The sequence below is a fragment of the Lygodium microphyllum genome, chromosome 29 (assembly GCF_053477565.2).
Source record: "Lygodium microphyllum isolate KBCC chromosome 29, Lygodium_microphyllum_v1.1.10, whole genome shotgun sequence".
Taxonomy (NCBI): domain Eukaryota; kingdom Viridiplantae; phylum Streptophyta; class Polypodiopsida; order Schizaeales; family Lygodiaceae; genus Lygodium; species Lygodium microphyllum.
Genome location: NC_141163.1, coordinates 100,171,133 through 100,177,445, shown reverse-complemented (window position 1 = coordinate 100,177,445; position 6,313 = coordinate 100,171,133). Strand labels below are relative to the sequence as shown.

The window sequence follows — 6,313 nt, the reverse complement described above, 5'->3', positions numbered from 1 at the left end:
CTGCACCCCTATATTCTGCCTTTGTACTAGATAAAGCAATGGTCGGCTACTTCTTACTACTCCACCTGATCATACTGCTACCCAGACTAAAAGTATAACCACTAGTTGACCTTCTTTCATAAGCACAACCATATTTTAGCAACATATCATGAGCATATTGTTTTTGCAATAGCCATATACCTTGAGGTGTAGACACAATCTCAATCCCAAGGAAGTATTTCAGCTCTCCAAGATCCTTCACCTTGAACTCAGCCTATAACCATGACTTAATTTTAGCAATGCCATGATCATCATCTCTAGTGATGATCAAATCATCCACATAAATCACCAAGAAAACAAAACCATTCTTTGTCTTCTTTGTAAACAAGCTATGGTCTACATAACCCATCTGAAAACCAAGCTGCTATAAATAAGTACTGATACAAGCATTCCATGCTCTCGGTGCTAGTTTCAGCCCATACAAGGCCTTTTTTAGCCTGCATACATGTGTTGGATAGTTAGGGTATACATAGCCCTTGGGATGTTCCATATACACCTCCTCAAGAAAGTCACCATTCAAGAATGCTTTTTTGACATCCATCTGCCATAACTTCCATCCCTTAGAAGCTGCTAATGCAATGACTCTTCTTATGGTTGCCATCTTTGCAACCAGGCTGAAAGTCTCCTCATAGTCTAAGCCATACTGTTGTGCATATCCATTTGCAACTAGTCAGGCTTTATATCTTTCCAATGAACCATTTGAGTTGCATTTCACTTTATAAACCCATTTATAGCCAGTGGGTATTTTTCCTTCAGGCAAACCAACCAAATCTCATGTTTCATTTTCAACAAGTGCTACATATTCTTCATCCATGGTAGCACACCAATTCTCATTTGTTAATTGCCTCACTGAACTTTGTAGCTCTTTGGTAACCTAACACTTTCGTCATATATGCATAATGTCTAGCCGAATACCCACTATATGTCAACCTATCAACTAGTTTCTTGACCCTTTCAGGCCTTCTTAGCCACAGTAGCTACGGTTCCCTTTGTGCTACTTTCCTCTCATGAGGTGGCACATACCTGCTTTGTCTTACACTAGGCATCATAATTGATGGTATGCCCAATTTACTGTCAAGACTATCACTATGAGGTGGCTCATATCTAGCTATAAGTGGCATAGTCAGTGGATGCAGAAACATGACTGCGTAGTCATCCCTATCCAAGGACTAACAGTAGAAGAACCATCACATGTAGGTCCACTCATGGTAGTACTAGTTGAAGGATAATTTTCAACATGAGTAGGGCTATCTAGTCCATCGAAAACCAATGCATTTGAACCACCATACCATGATGTCAGCTCATCAGACACTACATCCCTGTTGATCAAGGTCTCCCGAGTGGATGGATTATAAGACTTGTAGGCCTTTCTATCTTGTGCATAGCCAAGAAAAACAATGTTTATAGCTTTTGGATCTAACTTCTTTCTCTTTTTATCAAGTAGATGTACATAAGAAATGCAATCAAACACTTTAAGGTGGCGAATGTCAGGCTTCTGCTCATACAATTTCTCATACAAAGTCAATTCATGAATTTCAGCCATAGGTGTTTTGTTTAGTACATAAACAACAGTGACAACTACTTTAGCCCAATAAGCATTTGGCAAGTTCTTTTCATTAAGCATTTCCCTGGTAGCTTCCATAAGTACATGATTCTTTCTCTCTGCCACATCATTTTTCTATGATGTATAACTGCATGTGAGCTACCTTTTTATGCCATATTAGGTACATGTCAAACTCTCTAAAGACATATTCTCCACCTCCATTAGATCTTAGACATGAGATATAACATCCAAACTCATTTTCATCTTGTGTCTTAAAATCCTTGACTATATAAAGCACCTTATCCTTGTGCTTCAAGATATACAACATCTGCTCAAATCATCGATAAATGTCACATAATACCTGGCACCACCAAAAGGTCCATTATAATTACTTGTTTCACAAAGTGACAGGCGGAACAAACATGTCCTAGATCAGTGTACTTAAAATTTAGTAGACCAAGTGCAACCTACTTTTTCTGCATATTTTTCAACCTCTAAACATTGACATGACCAATGCATTTGTGCCAGATTTCTACATCCCAAACTGCTCCATTATCATGGGCAAACATGGCTACTTTCAATTCAGGGATAGATGCATCCAAAGTGCCATCTCTCTTGCATTTACCAATCAATTTGTAGCCATTTTCATATTCCTAAATAAAGCAACCATCTCTCTTGAATTTGACTTGCAGATTTTGTTCTACCATCTTTCCAACAGACAATAAATTCTTAGTAATAGAAGGCACATGTAGTACATCATATAGACTCTTTTTTCTGCCATCAGGCATGATTAGCGGAACCACACATGTATGCTTAATATCATGATGTGTGTCATCGTCACCAGTGCATACATGTCCATGGGAACCTACTGTCACCTCATCAAACTACTCACCATGCAAAGTCATATGATTAAATGCTCCTGAGTCTATATACCACTTGTCATCCTTGCCTTGCTTAGATGTATTCTTAATGCTGCATAGCAAACATCCCATCTCCCTGATCATCCTATGTACCACTCGAAGATGCATAATTTTCATGTTGTTTGCCTTTTGTCTTTATATCTGCTTTCTTTTAATGACATTCCTTTTCTATGCGTCTATATCTTCCATAATAATGATAGTCTTTATCCTTCTTAGACTACTCATGTAACTGCCAAGATCCACCTCTGCCTCTAGATGATCTCCCCCTACCTCTAAAGGCTCCAAATCCTCAGTGTCCTTGAATATTCAAGCTTTGTCGTGCATTTTGTTGTTGCTATCCATATATATTCCAAGTGTCCCCACGACCTCAAAAAGCTCCATGAGCTCTACCACCTCTAGCTCACCGATGTTGTAGAGTTCGTGCAAGAGCTGCAAAACACGGGGTTCAAGGTACAGCAAGGAAAGAGGCTAACAAGAAGATCTCAATAACTCAATATTTGATGCCCAAGATCACTATATTGCGTGTAAAGTAAATTACATGAGGTCCATGTTCAGAAAAATCTGTAGTATCTCATAACCAGCTTTGCATTTAGGTGTTCAAGAACAGTTTTGCCATTGGCACATAGGCTTGATGAGTTCAGCTGGGCAGCAATCCCTATGATCAATTCTCAGAAATCCATACAGTGCCAATACATTGAAGTTCTGTGAGCAATTGGTATAACATACAAAAACTGCATTCACTGCAAAACTGTGGTATCAAAGTACAACTAGTACATCTGAGCCATCGGCCATACTTCAATTTGGTCATTAATTGCTTCAATTTTCCCTCTAGTGCATGAACCAGAGTATACCCAATCAATCTTCACACTGATACATTCTCTTACAAGAACATAGTTATCTGAAAAATGTAGCTTTGCATCAACAAGTTTCAGTTTAGAAACTTCAAAACTGTATTCAGTAGTAAACCTCCAAAAGAGTACATGTCAGATTTTTCTGTGAGTTTTCCACTTGAGGCATTCTCAGGGGCCAGATACCCAAATGTTCCCATAACTCTAGTGGTCACATGTGTATTTGTATCTGATGTTGGCTTTGCAAGGCCAAAATCTGAAACTTGTTCCTCAAAACAGTTGTCTAGCAGAATATTAGAAGATTTGATGTCCCGGTGGATAACTCGAGGATGACAATCTTCATGCAGGTATGTCAAACCACGAGCAACACCACGTGCAATTTTCATGCGTGTTTCCCAGCTCACTGGAGGCCTTCCATTCTTCCCATGTAGATGGCATTCTAGAGTGTCATTTGGGACGTAGTCATACACAAGAAGCCGCTGCTTTGCTTCCAAACAATAGCCTACCAGGGAGACCAAATGCCTATGATGAACTCTGCTGATGATCTCCACTTCGGCCTGGAATTCCTTTTCACCCTGGCTTCTCCCAGTCTTCAGTTGCTTAACAGCTATAAGCTTTCCATCAGGTAGGATTCCTTTATACACACATCCAAATCCTCCTTCACCAATCAAGTTGGCTTCTGAGAATCCCTGTGTGGCTTTTGACAACTCATTATAAGTAAAAAATGGCATGGAATTTCCCAAGCTCGGCGTCTGAGGACTTTGAGGAGAGGTGGTTAAATTTGTATATGTGGCCATGGATGGGGACGCACCAGCTGCTGGATGGGAAGGATGCGTTCCAGCAAACCACCAGAAAAGAAAAGCCTAACAACAACAATGTGTTTGTGCTCATTTCGTTGAGGATCAGGATGTCATGATTACAAACGCCAGAGCATTCTCTTGATTACGTTTTGATGCTTGTATGTGAGCAAGCTTGAGTCGTGCTGTTTGCCTACTATCTTTTCTCTCAAGCAGTCCCCTAGAGCTTCGTATGCTCCTTCGCCTTTCCATCCAAAATCGAAAGTCTCGTCCTTGAGAACATTAACGATATAATCCACGTTGGTGGTATCCACATCAAGAAGGAGCTGGCCGATCACATCTCGGATGACCGCCTCCACATTCACCTGATGCGACTGTTGCATCTATGGAGCTGGAGCCGATCAACAGGTCCCCCAATTCAATGCACATCCAGGACAACAAACAGCAATGACCTTTTTCTAGTTATGGATTCGATTCCCCCCCCCCCTCCACTCGACATTCTGGTCAGGGCGAAGGTTGTTGATGATGAGGAAGAAGGAGAAATGTATGAAGACATTGATACTTTGTTTAATCCATCAGACCATTGAACTTTGGAAAAGAGAAGCTGACAGAATCATCCGATGTCTCCTCAGATCTAGAGACAGGCATTGCAACTGCATGTGGTACCCAAAATTACCAGAGCCAAAGATAGGCTATGGTGGTCTGGGGAAACAGGGCGTATCCGAGAATAGATATTGTAGTCTCCACGCCTCCGTAAATTTCCAAAATTTTTCCATGTCAGATGGGCAGACCCCCCCCCAATCTCAACATAGCATTGGTAAGGCTATTTTGAGAATGCAAAGCTTTTTATCTTTCCCTCCAACTTTCGAAACAGGAAGCCTAACCCACCTCTTACACTTTGTTTTAGACACTTGTCTCTTATCTCCCCCAAGATTGTTTTGACAGAGAGAACAGAACCAATCTCCCTCCGGTATGCAGGATAGACCAGCACATTCTATGTGTTATGCTCCTGGGTATCCATTACAAAGAACAAGATCTCCCCCCATCACCACATTCTCATGTAGTACTGCCCATCTGATAGAAATATACTCAAATACGGATTTCGTCGAGAACCCCAACCAACATGAGCTTCAAATGATGAACATCTAACCACTTCATCGCAACATCCACAGCGAATTCCCGAGCCTTCCTTTGATTCTACGATATCCTGCACTTTTCTTGGAATTCATCATTGTAATTGACAACATAATATTACTCTTTGGCATCAGTTTTTCATATTTTTCTGACACACACACAACATGCATACAAATTGAAACACACACAAACACAAACACACAAGTGGAGTATGTACATTGGATGCGGGTACTGAAAAGGACGGAAAGATAATGCATCAATCACACACAATGAAACACACGTGAAAAGATAACACAGATGCACAACAAAAATGGAGGTGTTTACGGCTCGGATGCGTAGCAGCACGACACCGACTAGAGTAAAAGACAATATCTTTGCTCTCTGAGAGGTACTTGAACATGTATTCAAGACAAGCTTGACTTCCTCATGTAGCAAAAATGCAAGTAATTCATCTCAGTCAAGGGGATATGCTCTCAGAAAAATCAAAGTATCAAGCTTCTTTCCCACAATTTGATTGATATTGTCAATGACTTTAGCATTTGCCATATCCGCAAGTATAGTATTCAATGATGTATACAACCTATAAGTGCTTAAGCCTATCCAAACCACTCAATTGTGTATGATAGTTTCAGTCCAAGAAACTATAACAGTAAATCTCTATAGTAATAGGTGTGTTTCAACTTATGTGCATGTCAAATACATCCCCAATCATGTAGTAGAACATCTAGATGCAATAGCATGCCAAGTAGATAGCATTTGTAGCATACAGTTGATGTAGGTATCTTTCCAAAACATATGATAGACAACAGTTTGTGAGAAATCGGCAATAAATTCTTTGCATAAACTAAAGTATTTTAAACTCAAGTCAACCTCAAAACATGCTATTCAAATTTGGTGCCATTCTCAAACAACATTTAGCTCTAATGTGATTTGATCATGGCCTAAAGTAGACTAGTACACATTGATATGAGAGATTAATCAAATGAGGCATAAGGGACTTGCATTTATGAACCTATTTATCATGTATAGTGT

General features: G+C 40.0%; 1 pseudogene; it reads right to left on the bottom strand.

Annotated features, from left to right (window-relative positions):
• Positions 1 to 3,430: 3,430 nt before the first annotated feature.
• LOC148010963 (proline-rich receptor-like protein kinase PERK1 pseudogene) lies at positions 3,431 to 4,530 on the bottom strand (annotated as a pseudogene).
• Between the last annotated feature and the right edge of the window lie 1,783 nt (positions 4,531 to 6,313).